Genomic DNA, 15,582 nt, shown 5'->3' with positions numbered 1-15,582 from the left:
GGGATCAGCAGCTGGAGCCCACAAGCGTAGTCAGGGCTCTGTTTCATCCCAAGCAAATGCTGTTCTTCTTGCCAGGATGGTATTTTAAATATTATTGTTGCTGATGGGAATGATTGCCAGTCATTGCCTTCAGTATCTCAGGTTAGTGATACATGACTTAATTCTGTGTCATCTCAAGACATCCCCAAGGTGAGGGGGTGGTTTCACAAAAAAAGGAAGTGAACTGTGTCTGGTTTCATTATGAGGCTGGGACTTGTATCGGTCTTCATACCCCAGGGACAGGACACTGCGCAGAGCAGAATTCCTGAAATCTGTTTCATCATTAAACATCCTCTTGTCTTAGATAGTTCTCAGTAGAAGAAATAAGTAAATGTGGTAAATATTTATTCCGAGTTTCCTCTCGGAATTGACCAAGCAGGATTCAGCACAGAACACATTCTGAGTCAATTCTCAAAAGTATTGTTTACTAAGTTAGTTTTCACCCTAACTACCCACTGCTTTGTAAGCCTAGTACAATTTCATGATTTAAAAATCTCTTGAGCACAGTTCTCTTTCGTGTGTTCCTTTGCCTCTGAGTGGATAAACAAATAAAGAGGGGGGCGGGGAAATGGTGTTGAATAATAGGAATAAATGTCAAGGTACAGTTGTGTACACACACACACACACACACACACACACACAAACACACATACAAATAAGCTTCTCAAATAGAGAATATGGGGAATAAAAGGCCATAGCAATATGTGAAATGTCTTTGAAGGCTTTAATTCCTACAGGCTCAATCCTAGTTAGTGATGTTAGGGAGCTACCCAAAACATTAATGAAATTGTGATTTGCGTTGCAGGACTAAGAAGGCGATAGATTATTCCGTCTGTTCCTCACTGTTAAAATTAGGTTATATTTGGGATCACATTTTGATGGACATATTGGTAAATGTGCTGTTGGCTATTGTGTGATATTATATTTAAGTGGTTACTTTTAAGTTTAGAGCTTTTTTTCAAAGGACAATGGCTTAAGACAGTGATGGTATGAGAGCTTGAAACCATGACCCAAGTGACATTTGAAGGAACTGGAACCAACTACTTAGAGAAAAGACTTGAGGTGAAATGAGATGGAGCCATGATTGCTCCCTAGCACATGTGTAGGTGTTGTCCATGTGCTGGGCACCCTGGAGGGCAGACCAGTGTTTCTAGGCTACAAGGAGGCAGGTTTGCCCCAGAGAGAACTCTCTAATGATATCTGCAATGATAATGTGCATGTAATTCTCCAAAATGGACTTGGCTGCTTAGGAGATAGTGCCTTTCTTCTCATTGGAGGTGTTTAATCAGAATCAACCACTTGGTGGTCAAACCTTTGATGGTGGGTTGTACTGGCCAACCCTAAAAATGCTTTTCACCCTGCTGTGGTACTTATTGGTGTTTATTTCAAGAAGAGTGTAGGTTTACTTTTCATTAACCATCTATGTGATTAAAGTAATGAGCAATTGATGCCAAATAAAACAAGTAGCCACATCTCCAGTGCTGCTGCTGCTGGCACCTGAGGGTAATTTTATTGAATAAATATCTCCTAAATACTCCAGTGTTTATGAAACTTTGGCTTCAGAATATGAAAAGATCTTCTTATCTCAAGAAAGAAAAGGGAAATGTATTGACTACAGACCAAAGCCAGTGAGCTTTGGCCCTGTTTTCCTCTTTCTCTTTGCTTTAGTAGGGAGCCTTGGAGAGAACAGGAAGCCTATAGTTGATGCAAGAAGTTAGTTAACTCAAAAAAAAAAAATGTTGGTGCAATCTTAGGGTATAATGTGGAATGAATCTTAATTAACTTTGAAGCTTAGAGCCCCAAATTTTGCAATCTAAAAATAAGAACTTTTAAAGCAGATTGTGATGACTAAAGCCAGGAAACTTGCCCCATCCTTCACTTTTCTTCTTGTTCAGTTGGTAACAGTAGACTTGCCACCCCCATCAATAGATAAAAGGACTGAAAAACAGGAAGCAACATCAAATAGTTTTAAATTACTTTGGGAAACTCCTGAAAGTGGGTGTAACATGTGTGGGCCTTTAAAAATGAATCATATTTATGCATTTGATGTATAGCTACTTAATTATTTCTTACAGTTCAGCCTAACGTTCACTGGCATTTTTCTTTTCCTGGCTACATTTGTTCCTTCCTTGATGTGTGTTACTGCCTTTGCTTTGGTTCCCACTAGTACCAAACCAGCTGCTGATAAATGTGTTACAAAGTACTAGTATGTATGGGGGAAAGAACCCACAAGAGATAAAAGAATTCGATGATTGAAAAAAATTAAAATTTGGTTAGTTAACCCATAGCCAGACCCTGATATATTTGGCTACAGAGCAGCTAGATGGGGAAAAAAATGTGACTAACATGTTTCAGAATAGTCTCCCCAAAACAGCAGTGAAGGAAACCTTTGTTGTGTATTCTGAAAGCCCCTTGCAGCCACCTCCACTTCCTCATCCAGAGGGTTGGTGTCTATGACACTCGCAAGTGCCCAGCTACAGTCTGCAGGCTGCACAGCCCTGAGCTAGATGCCCCCAGAAAGGCCTGGCCCCACCATTTGTGCAGATAAGGCAAGAGTACAATTGAAGCTCATGTGCATATGTATAAATATTAAAGTTAAAAGAATCAAGCTAACAAATGGGTTGCATGACATATATTCTGTCCTTCTACCTTCACACAATGGCCTTCAGAGGGCCAGCTTCTTCACAGGCTCCTTGGAGTTCTGAGCTGGGATATGGTGTATAGGGAGAGCCATTGAACACCCTGACGCTTCTTTCCTGCCCCTTCTCCTCTCATTCCCCTGCTCTGTCCCAGGGGCCTGGAGGCATGCCTATGGACACTCCAGCGCACACACCCAGGGGACATCCACATCTCCTTCAACAGCTAACCCTTGGCTCTTTGGTCATCCCTCCTGGGGTGTAGCCCATCAAAAGGAGGAAGGGCCTAGGGAAATGTTCTTCATTGACCCTGGAAGCTCACCTGGGTGGGAAATTCTTTAGTATTGAAGGGGGAAAGCGTAAGTTCAAGGCGGGAGGCGGGGGGAGGGGGCGGGGTGATGGACAGACGTTCCTTAGCCTGGCCGATGGGGCTGTACTGCCTGTGGGGAATTCTGTGGAACCTGCTGCACCTCCTGTTCCCTCCTGATGCCAATTGCTTCCCTCCACACAGTGATGGCTCTGAGGGCCAGAGCCAGGCAGTGCACCCTCCACGAGGAGCATGGTGCTTCTGGGCATGGCAGGGGCAGGGGCAGGCTCCGTCCTGAGGTTTCCGTAGAGCATTTTGCCTGATTGTGCCTGAGGTCTTCCTGTTCGTTCAGCCTCTCCTTCCAGCTTTGTTCCTGTCCCCTTCAGCATGCCCCCTCCTTTCCATACACCCCCAGATCTCTAACTCGGGGCCCAGATTTAAGGATTGCTCATTTTTAGAGTCCGTCACTCAGCCCTTCCTTTTGTCCTCTCCTGCGTAAGTGACCTTAATAAAATTGCAGGGAATTGTAACACTTTGGGGCGTGGGGGGGAGGGGGGGTCACTGAACCCTCCATACCTGAAGATGGTAAAGCAAAAGGCCTGTGGGGGGTATGGGACCCTTTCTGCCACTTTCTTAATCACTGACCAAGCCACTTAATCTCTCTATACCTCGTTGTCCCCATGGTCAAGAATGGAAAGTAATGACTGCCTGTTTCTAACTGCTTCAAATGGATGTCTTCAGGACAAATTTCTAAGTATATATACGCAGGGCCATCAAACTAGCCCATCAAGTCCCCTTCCAGGAGAACTTCATTTAACTCTCCAGTAGCTTTTTTCTATGACAAGAACTATGATTCAGCTTTCCCTAAGTTGACAGAAAAGCATGAAATCTGTTTCTAACAGATGTTCCCCCATGATCCCCCAAATGTAAACATGTTTGCAAGACGATAGTGAGACAACCTGTTTACACAAGGAAGTACTTAAAAAAAGCAAACAAGAAAGCATCACCCAGAGCAGCCACTGTGATCAAAGTGCCGTCAATTATTAGGGTGTAAAGGGAACTGATGACTCAACTTAGCACCACCGCGGTCTCCAGATTTCAGTTTCGTAACAGAGTTTCTTTTCAGGAATATTCTTCATTTACACACAAATCCGATTTTCTTTCTAAAATGTTTCTCGATTTTTGTCAAACCGAAATACCAGGATCCCTTCAAAAGATGACTCCGATACCCAGGTTACGCTCAGAGGAGCCTCCTGCCGAAACGCTCTGCCATGGGGACCTGAGGGGTTTACTCCCGGATCTTGGTGCCCGAGAGGAGGGACAAGGTCTTCCACGTAGCAGCTCCTGGCTCTCTGCTGCTGCACCTCCCCAGTTAGTCAGACGCAGCACAGAAACTCTCAGGCTGCACGGTGGTAGAAAATAACTTTCTGAATCAATCAAAGTGTGATATTTTGATACTTTCACATGCCTGGGTATTCTGGGCAAATGCGTGCTTAAATCAGTGACTCATGGATCAAGATGCAAAGTAGGTCTCTGTATGCTGGCTGGCTGGAAATCAGTTTTTAAAACTGAAGCAAAATATAATCCAGTAAAATACATGTATCATTTGTGTTACGTGTGGCCATTTTGGTGAAAATAACCACCACTCTCCCTCAAAGTAGTGTACACTGGGAGTCTGTCCTGATGTGATGAGAAAAGTTGTACATAAGGAGAAGTATCTATGTGAAAACCCATGAGAAGTCCCTGCTGATGCGGAGGTTCAAAACTCCTTGAGGATGTGGTTTCCCAGAGAAGCAAAACTTTGAGAATGGTGAGGCCAGACCCTGTGGCATCCTTACCTAATGATTCCCACTTAAATAGATCTCAGCCGGTAGGCTGAAATCCTGGCCTGGCTTTATAACACCATTTCAGTAACGCCAGGTAGCCTGGTCTCAGGAACCCTCTCCGAGTCATCGTATGGGTGGTCAGATTATGACCCAGGAGCAGGACCATCACCCAGTACCAAGGGAAGAGGAACTAGGAGTGGGGGCTCTTAGTATTGGCAGTGCTATTTAATTGCTCCATTTATGTTCTAGGATCTACCTGTGCTTTAGAATACTTAAAGATACTTAAACTCCAATCCACAAAACACACACACACACACAACTGTTAGAATTAGCAAGCAAGTTCAGTGAGGTTGCAGGATAAAAGGTCAATGTATAAAAATCAATTTTATTTTGTATACAAGCAATGAAAGACTGGAAATTAAGAAAACAACCCTATTACAATAGTATCAGAAAGAATGAATTTCTTGGGAATACATTTAACCAAAAAAATACAAGATTTATACACTGAAAGCTACAGAACACTATGGGAAGAAATTAAGAAGACCTAAATAAATGGAAAGACATCTAATAGATTAGAAGATAATATTGTTGAATGTTAATACCACCTAACTGATCAACATACGGTACATATTCAACACAATCCCCCAAATCCCAGCTAGCTTTTTTTGCAGAAACTGACAGGCTAATTTTAAAATTCATATGGAAATTCAAAGGTCTCCAAATAGCTAAATTAAACTGGAAAAAGAACGAAGTTGGAGAACTTTCTGATTTTAAAACGTACTACAAAGTTTTGAAGTCAAGATAGTGTTGTCATAGGATAGGCAATGAATAGAATTTGAGAATCCAGAAATAAACATTTGTAATCAGTTTTCAACAAGGGTGTCAGAACGATTTGATGGGGAAAGAACGGTCTTTTCAACAAATGATGCTGGAGTAACTGAATATTCACCTACAAAAGAATGAAATCAGACCCCTACCTTACACTATATACAAAAATTTACTCAAAATGGGTCATAAAACTAAATGTAAGAGTTAGAACTATAAAACCCTTAAAAGAAACATAGGAATACATTTTTGTAACCTTAAATTAAGCATTGGTTTCTTAGCTATGACACTTAACAGCACAAGACACAGAATAAAAAATAGAACTTCATAAAATTAAAAACTTCTATCTTTCAAAGGAAACCATTTTTAAAAAAATGAAAAAGATGACCCACAGAATGGGAGAGAATATTTGCAAATCCTACATCTGATCCAGGATTTATGTGCAGAATGTGTAAAGAATTCTTACAAAAGATAAATACACCAATTAAATAATAGGCAAATGAATAAAATAGGTATTTCTCAAAAAAAAAACAACACACCATACAAGTAGCTAGCTAATAAGTGCATGCAAAGATGTTCAACACCATTTTTCATTGGGGAAGTGCAAATCAAAACTACAATGAAATACTAAAAAAAAAAAATCTAAAGGTTGGTATTTTCATCCCTATTTTTTCATGTTAGGAAATTGAGCTTTCATTTAAATTAGGTGGCCAGAGGCAGTCAGCTGGGATGGGACCCGGTCTGTCTGACTTCGGGCTGTTCTCTTCCCACTGCTCCTCCAGCAGAACCCTGTCTCTGGCTGCACAGAGACCGCAGGGCCTGCTGCTTAGAGTGGCGGGCGTATCATTTCCAAGGGGCAAAGGTATGAAAGGTTAAAGGATGCTTTTGGAGGAAAAAGCAAAGGATTTAAATACAAAATTGGAGATTGTTACTTTTATGGTAAATTTAAAAATCAAGTTTAATTTTTTAAGAGTGCCATAAAAGGCCAACAGGGAAAGAGAAGCGGGCGGGGAGGGACAGCAGAGTCCATGACAGCAAATTAAAGAGCAGAACCCAAGAACATCAGGGCGGCACAGGCAAGGAGATGGCGAGGGAGAGGAGTATCACCAGCGTGGCCACCCACGTGGGGAGAGGCACAGCCGTGCTGACAGCGAGTTTGATCAGAAGCCAGGTGCGGATGTTCCTAGAGCCAAAACAAGAAAGGTCATTTCTCATCCAGGGAATGTCACCTGGGGATGTGCCAGGGACCAGGATTCAGTACCGGGGCCTGTGGATGAGTGAACTCAGGGGATTTTAAGCTGGGTTCACGGATTCCTGTGGGTCCATGGATTCGCAGGCTGGTCAGGGCCCCTGAGCCCTTCCTGCTATGGTGAAAGGTTTTGTGTCTGTGCGTCTTTTTCTGGGGAGAGCGTCATCGGGTTGTTAAAGGGCCTATAACGGGAGAAGGGTTTTTTTTTAAATGAGTTTAGATGTTTCTCTTCAGGTGCCAGGCTAATTTTCCGGCTGTGTGATAGATTGTGTCCTATGGTCTGGCACTCCTAATATTTGGAATAAAAATGAATTCTTAGCGAATGATCTCACTGCCTGCAGTGCTGTCTGATTCTGCCCTGGCATCTGATAGAACTTGTTAGGGGATTAGGTAAGACAGGATGTTGGTACATTTGAGGTCATTAAACTGAGAAGGGAAAAAGGAATCTTGCTAAATATATTGTGGAGTGGAACTCGATGTTGAATAGCTAAGGGACATTCTTTGTGCTCGGTGCCAGCGCTTTGAAACCCTGCTTAGAAACAGACTGGAGTGGCGGAGACAGCTCCATCTAGATGTGGTGTGTTGGTAAATGCCTGTCTTTCCAAGAAATACTGTTTAACTTGTCCTTTTATGGAGGAAGTGTGGAAGTTGTGCTGTCCTGGTTTGCCCAACATTTTTGTAAGCTGATACAATAATACAGATCCTAGAGAAACAACAAAAGCTACTTTTTCACCTGGTGACCAGCATTCTCACCGTTCTGGCTTCAAGACTCTGGGAATAATGGAGAATATGTCACAGAGAGCACAATGTGTATGCAAGGTTGTGTTAGATGAACTGTAACCCCCACAAAAAGCTTATTTTCTACCTGTCTTTTCCTACTGTCTTTGTGTTTGGAGGTCCTTCCATCTTATTCTAATCTTACTGTTCAGAAAATACTCATTTAAACATGTGCTGGACTGGTTAGTGGTGATGGTTGCACAACAAAGTGAGTGTATTTCATTCCACTAAACTGTACTTGAAGATGGTTAAAATGGTAAATTTTAGGTTTTGCATATTTCACCACAATAAAAAATGTATTGGATAATACAGAGGGAAAAACCATTTTCCTTTTGAGATGGGAATTCCAAGTACCTTTATATGTTAAATGTCAAGCCCTTTCCTATGTGTGATATGAATACGTAACAGGCAAAAACATGTGTGGGATGAAAATTCTCATTTAAGTGCTGTGTGGTCCCAACTCGGCACTCACTGGTGTGGGACCTGGGACTGTGCATCCAAAGCAGACGATAGGCCCTCAGTGGGTGCTTTCTCCTTTCTTCCTTCCTTTCCTCACATCTCAGTTTCCTCCTCAGTAAAATGAGTAGGTTGGACTCGTTGATCTCCAAGGTCCATTCAGTTCTGCCGATCTGTGGGGTATGAGAAAAAACATTTTAAAGATCTGCAGAACAGTATAAACTCCATATGGACAAACACAGCCCCCCGCGTGTACACACAGCAGCTTCTGCTGCTTCTCACTTTCGCTCTCCTCTGTCCCCGCTTCTTCCTCTTCCTCCGCCTGCCAAGAATCAGCCATGAGCTTGGAAATGGGAGTGGAGAGGAGAAAGCATTGAGGTGACCTGAGACAGAGGGCTGGGACGTCAGGCTGGGTGAGGGGCCGCAGCAAGCCTGGACTTGGCCCTGACGGTGCCACGTGGTTGTGGGCACGGTCGCATTCGGGGCTGCAGTCCCAAATTCTCTGCAGGGTATGTGACCACAGCAAGATTCAGCATGATTGATTTTTATGCAAGGCAGATGGTGGCAGGAACGTGGAGACTGTAAATCCAGAGAGAGAAGCTGAGTTTGTCATGTGAGGAAGAAGCAGCAGGAAGCAGAGCCTGTGTGGGAGAAGACGTCTGGTGGGGAGATGGCAGCTGGAGGGGGAAGGGCGGGCAGGTGCGTGGCCAGAGTCTCCAGTCAGGGTTCGAGCTGGGAGCAGATTAGATCTGGCTGTAATAAATCATAGCCATGAGTACAAAAAAAAAAAAAAAAAAAAGGATTGAAGGAAAAGACAGGTAGAAAATAAACTTTGGGGAAGGGGAAAAGGGAATTGAAAACAGAGAGGCCAGTCGCCATGATAGTAGCAGCCAGCCAGGTGAGAAATGATGATGATGGCAATAGAGACACAGAGGGGTGAGCAGATTTGAGATATAAATTGATGATAGAATCAAAGCACTTGCTGATGGATTAGATGGTAGAAGTGACGGGGAGGTAGGAAAATCAAAGATAACTCCTAGGGTTTGGGTTGGAAAACAGGGTCGATGATAATGCCTTTTCCTGAAACGGAGCTTCACACTCCCCTTAGACACCACATGCCTCCCATGTATGTCGTCGGGGTCCTTGTCTGGGCTGGCAGACCTCAGCCCTGCTGCAATGATCAGCTCTGCAGACTCCACTAGCCTCCCAGGGGGCCTGTCCAGCAGCAACTTGCCTCTTGTGCGACCCACTTGTGCAACCTGGAGGTCAAGAGGTACCTGCCCCTGGCAGATGAGGCTGCAGGCATGTGCGGCTCCCCAGGGAGAAGTATTGGCTGGTAGGTGAAGCACACAGAGAGGCCAAGTTGTCAGATATGGAGAAGGGAGCAGAGCGCCCTCAAGAGCCCAGGGCAAGCGCCGAACCTGGAGGAGTCAGGCCCTAGAGAAGCCCATCCGAGGTCTCAAGAAACTGCCCTTCACTGAGTTGACAGGCAGCCCCTCCAGTGAGTGCCCATCTGCACTCCTGCAGATCAGCTTGTCACTGTCTGCATGACTTTGTACATGATCTTTGACATAAGGATGGAAATTACGCTATTTTGAATAAATAAATGCTTCGGGCATATTTTGCTTGGGCATTGCAGGAATGGTGATGCTCTCCAAAGACTGGGACCCAGAGTGAAACGCCGGATACATTATAATCCTATGCTTATAACTTGCCTTCAGAGAATGATCTGGGTCATATTTAGTAAGACCCGATAGTACCATTTTTTAAGAAACTGCAAATTTTAATATACTTCATGAAATATAATCATTTTAGTTCTAACAAGCTAATCAACTCTTTTTACACAAATAATTAAATTGCTGTAGGACCCAAAGCTTTATCACTTTACTTTGACATTTTGCTAGCAGCATGTATAAAAGAGGTTATGTTTTCTTGGGGGAGAGGAATGTCGTCTCCCAAATGGTGGATGGCAGTGTTGCACGGGAAAAGGAGGGGACCCTTGGAGTCAGGAGGACATGGACTCAATTGCATGTCATCCGCTTTCCATGAATGTGACCTTAGGCAAGGCACTTTGCCTGTCTGAGCCATGTCCTCTCATCCACCATATGGGCCAATAATACCTGTAAAATTCCTAGCATAGTTCCTAGCACATAGAAGTTTCAGTAAATGGTAATTATCATGATTATTATTATTATTTATAATAAATACATGCCAGTATTCCATTTTTATAATATGAAATCTACAGAAACTCAAAAATGAATTTCAGGTTACTTTTTAAAATTTTTTTTTATTGATTTATTTTGAGAGAGGAGAGAGATAGAGATGCCGATTTGTTGTTCAACTTATTGATTGCTTCTTGAACGTGCCCTGACCGATCAAACCCACAACCTTAGCATATTGGATGATGCTTCTAACCAACTGAGCTACCCTGCCAGGGCTATACTTGTTTCTTTTTAGCTTTTCCTTTTCTGGATTATCAGTGGCACATAGTTCTGATTGCATCATCCTGTTATGATACAGGTGAAAAATCTGAGCAAGCTCTTCACTATACATTGGGAATTTAAACATCTTGAATATCAAAGAAGAGAACTTTCTAGCTGTGGTTCTCCCACTAGAATACTTAGTCCCAATACCTGAGATGTGTAAGTGGAAACTTTCAGAGATGGTTTATCTTCATTTTCTCCATCCGGTCTGAAATGGCCAAATATCCTCCCCAGTTCTTTCTCTGTTGCAGGAAAAGAAAGGAAGAAAGAAAAAAGAAAGCACATTTCCTTGCATCATCTTTCCATGCCAGTAGAACAAAACACAAAAGCCACAAGACTATGATTCAGAGGTCTCTGCTTTACACAAGTGACTATTTAAATTCTGCTTGAAATGTAGATTTTTAAAAATTTCATCTCTGTAGTTTCCAAAAAATTAACGTCAATTGAAAACCCTTCTGACCATAAAATGGTGTGTGACTCCTCCACCTAATGCTTCTGAATATGATGAATAAAGACTCCAGAGCCACTCACAGCATGTTTATTACTGAAGCTGTCACCAAATTTTTAGTAATATTTTTATACAGCATGGGGCCAGCAGAACATTTGAGATTTGACCTTTCTAATAGATGATAGTCTCTAAATGCAATTTGTATTATTAGAACTACATTTTGAACTCTTACTTTGTTTTCTAACCACTGTAATTTATCTTTCTACTCAATCCAGAGAAAAAAGCAGTGTGTGTGTGTGTGTGTGTGTGTGTGTGTGTGTGTGTGTGTGTGTATGTCTATGTGTGTGTAGGTAGGTAGGTAGGTAGGTAGGGAGGTAGATGTGCAATAGTCATTTATTAGCCATAAAAATCAATAGTGTGGCTTTGGGCAGGGGGACCAGAATGGCATTTTGAAGCCAGGAGGTCAGATTGGCTCATTGCTATCATCCAAGTATAACCTATTGGGATGCTGAGCAAAGTCAGCTTGTTTTGCTTGGTGAAGCTTTCATCTCAAGTGATAATATGCATGATGTCACTGTCCTTTTGTATTTAGGCACATGTGGATTCAGGTTCAAACAAGAGTATGAACCAATTCTGAATGTTTTGTCTTCTTTTCTTTGTATTGCTTTAAATCCCAGTAAGGTAGGAAGAGGTGATTAGGATAGAAGAGAATTGATAACAGAAATTCATGGGAAGCAATATTGGAAATCGGAAAAGCACTAAACCAAACCACTCTTATGTTTCTTAGAAACTGTGTTGTTGGTATTAGACCTATGATGTAGATAAAAATACATCCACCTGTAATTTCCTGGGAAAAAGTAAATAGGGCTTTGCACATCAAGTCCCATGAAAGCCACTAAGGAAATCTTAGCTAGGAGTTGAGTTGGAAGGATAGAGAATGCAATCAGCCTGACTTATACCAGAAGTACCTGCTAGAAAACCTGATCGTTTCACAGCTAATTGGTATAAATGTTCCTCTGCCCACCGCTTGCAGCTGGAGACCCACTTATACTTTTATGACTATTGCCGTAATTAAATGCCATTTCCTTTTTTCTTAGCTTAGGAATGCAGGTCCCACTGACTTTTTCTTTTAAGTAAATTTAAGTGTGTGAAAGAGGAAATTACTTACAGATGATTTCTCATATCTGGGATATGCTACTTTATTTGTAAGTGAATGAAGGGTGACCATTCAGCTATCTCTTTTTTAAACTTTCCCCCGCTTCGGTAACAGTAAATATGGAGAAATGAAAAAGAAGCACTTTCATGCTTAATGTAGCATTACCACCTCTCCTCACCCACCTTTTCCTAAGAGCAGTCTGCTGAAACACTTCAAGGCTCTGTGACGTCTTTGGACATCCGTGTAGCTGAGCAATGCCATGAGCGCAAGGGATCCGTGGCTCTCTTCTTCATCATTGCTTTGTCAGTAAATACTTGTTGAATGAATGGCTGTGGGCCAATGGGCTTCTGGGGTCTGAAATCTCTCCAAGAAAACGAGTATGTGAGGCAGCCTACACAGAGCTGCACTGCCCAATCAGGTACCACTAACCACACGGGGCTATTTGAATTTCAATCCATTTAAGTTGATTAAAATTTAAAATTCAGTTCCTCTGTCCCGTTAGACACCTTTTAAGAGCTCAACAGCCAGGTGTGGCTGGCCACTGCCATGATGAACAGCACTGATACTGGACGTTTTCCTCATCGCAGGAGGTTGTGTTAGCACTGGGAAATGTCACTAGAAAGGCCTGAGTTAGTGGCCCGATCTTTGTAAAGTGAAATTCCCATGTGAGCATGATGCGCACTCTCGCTGCAAAAAGGAGCCCTTTTACATCTCTCCCTCAAGGCCGTAGGAGCTCAGCCAAGAAAGGGGGTGGCCCACGGAGGTGACTCTCTCTCTGAAACTGATAGCCAAACAGCCAGTAGTATGCACTTACTTAGCTACACCGGTTAATAGAGTAGGGAAATACCTCTATTCATTAATAAAGAGCTGCTGTTTCGAGCGCGTCCAGTGGCTCCTTCCTCTGCCTCGGGAGCCCTGGCCATTTGCATAGGATGCCCCCAACCTTCCCTTAATTAAACAAAAAAGTTAGCTGGTACCTATCCCATCCCTGGGAGTAGGAGGCTGCCCAGGGCCCTGACCCAGCACTTGCAGCCTCGGATGGTGGGCGCTGCCCTTGGCCTCCGGGAGGGACTGCCTCCTAAGGGTCTTTCTTAAACCTATCCCATCCCTAGCAGGGTCGAGTCACAGGTCCCAGAGCCATCTGCCTCAAGAAGGCCTTAACGCTGTTTCCTCCAACCCCTTCAAATTACTGCAGAAATCAAGGGGCAGAGTCACTCAGCCAGCTCCTGGCTACTTCAGAGATAAAACTCAGATTGCCTGACTCAGGGGGGTTTTTTGGTTTGGGGGTGGTTGGGTTTTTATTGCTGTATCTTCCTGTTGTCAGGTTTCTTAACTGTGGAATGAGGATTAATCTCTTTATGCCTCACAAAGGTGTTGGTAAAAAGAATAATGATACCCAACATTTTGTGTATGACTTAGAGTTTGCAGAAATTCTCTTGGCTGCGTTTTCATTTCATCCTCACAAGAACCCATGAACCGTATGCGACTCAGAGGCAGTGAGTGACCTGCCCAGGAGAACAAAGCCACTGTGAGCGGCAGAGGTCTAAGTCTCTTAGGACTTGGGAAACTATAAACTCGTGTAAATGTAACATAACATAACCACGTGGCATTACTAGTTTTTAGCTTGTGGTATTTTGCAGTTGAAGATTTAGTGACATTGAAAGTGGCAACTTTGTTCAAGCAATGCTTTTTTTTTCTTCTTGCTTTTGCTTTGATAATGTGCCAACTGCACAGGCTTTGGTTCAGCATTAAAACTGAAGTGGGCTGCTTCGAAGTATATTTTTAAATGAGAGAATCCAAGTTTGTAATTAGCTTTAGAAATGCTAGTTGGGTAGTTTGAGTATCTGAAGAGCTTCTGACAGTCATTTCTCTTATTGCTAGTGGTTTGCTGTTTGTATCCCCCCACCCCTACAGCGGTTGGATCCTTTGGAAAAAAACAAAGTATGTTCTTTGAGGGGTCATTTCTTCCTCTGTTGCCACTTTAGTTTTCACATCCTGTAGTCCTGGTATACTTAGACAATATCTGATCGTAGCAAAGAAAAATCATTTAGAAGCCATTCTAACCACTGGACACCTAATAATAGCAGAATGAAATTTAAATTGTTAAGAGAATCCACAGAGAAGGAAATGGTCGACCTTTTGATAGCCTTTTGTCTGTTGGACTTTTGATAATTTTGATAGAAACAGTCCTTACTTTTAGATAAAATTTTTGGGAAGATCAATTTAACTCACTTCCAAAATAAAATTGAAATTTTTTGGCATCTCTCTTTTTCTCTCTCTACTTCAGCCATTTTATACTATATGCTATATCCTACTATGCAGAAATTGAGTTTATAGATCAGGGGAAGAGCGAAATCATTTCATTCTATATAATAAAGAAATATCTCTTCAATATTTTCTTATTAGCTTATAAAAATTGTGGCGCTCTCCATACCAATTATCCTGTGGGTAAATACATATAAAGGGAAAAGAGAAAATTTTTAGGAAAAGCTTACCTTCATATAATATGGCATGAAAAATTAGAAACAAAACTCTGAGTATTTGTGCATATATGAAAAGAGAATACTGGCCCACAATCCCTTTTTCTCAATTCTGAATCCAAAAGGTTCCAAAAACCGAAAGGGTTTTTTTGGTAACTTCTTTGGTAGAAAAACCTGACCTGAACTAATGTGAGGCCCTGTTTTATCTGACTTAATAGGACTGTGCATATGTTTTGCCACAGAAATATTTAATGTGTTGTGGAGTGCTGCTCCAGACTCTGAGTGGGGTATTATATGATAGGTGGTAGTTCATCGTAATACTCTCTAAAATTCAAACAGATCTGAATGCTGAGATATATCTAGCCCAGGAGTTTCAGTTGAAGGGGTCATGGACCTACATAACAAAACATCATCAGTGATTTATCAGGGTCAAGGTAACAGCTGATCGTTATGCTTTTCCATATCTTCCAAGTATTCTGTAATAGGCATGCATTAATTTAGCATCAGAAAAAATAAGTAATATTTGTTCAAAAATGAACATGGTGAGGCATCAGAGAATCATTTCATTTCAGTCAGAATTCTCGAATTTATCATTTGTTTCCTGCATTGCCTTGTTACTGCAGCCACATGTGTCTTTTAAACACGGGTGTTTTGATTTGTTGAAAGAAAACATTCATGAGATGAAGTAAAGGAGAAACGGACCTGTCCCCAAGCTGCCTTTGGGCTCAGGACAGCACCCAGTGAGGGATGCTCACCTGGAGGAAGTACTCAGGGAATAGGGCTTCCACCGGGTGGAGCCCAGGCATGAACACCATGGGCTGTGTATCATGTTCTGTTGCTGTGGATGGGTCTGGGAGCACACAGCCAGGGGCACAGTGAGTTAGCTTAGAGGTCATAAAT

The 15,582-nt window shown here is 42.4% G+C and overlaps 1 protein-coding gene across 2 annotated transcripts in view; it reads left to right on the top strand.

The window, feature by feature from the left end:
• The window catches only part of BACH2 (BTB domain and CNC homolog 2), a 335,928-nt gene that overhangs the window by 176,589 nt on the left and 143,757 nt on the right, over positions 1 to 15,582 (top strand). The gene's annotated exons all lie outside the window — the stretch shown is intronic.

The sequence above is a fragment of the Eptesicus fuscus genome, chromosome 10, assembly GCF_027574615.1.
Source record: "Eptesicus fuscus isolate TK198812 chromosome 10, DD_ASM_mEF_20220401, whole genome shotgun sequence".
NCBI classification, from domain to species: domain Eukaryota; kingdom Metazoa; phylum Chordata; class Mammalia; order Chiroptera; family Vespertilionidae; genus Eptesicus; species Eptesicus fuscus.
The sequence above is the reverse complement of the archived record's forward strand: the minus strand, read 5'-3'. Positions and strand labels throughout refer to the sequence as shown.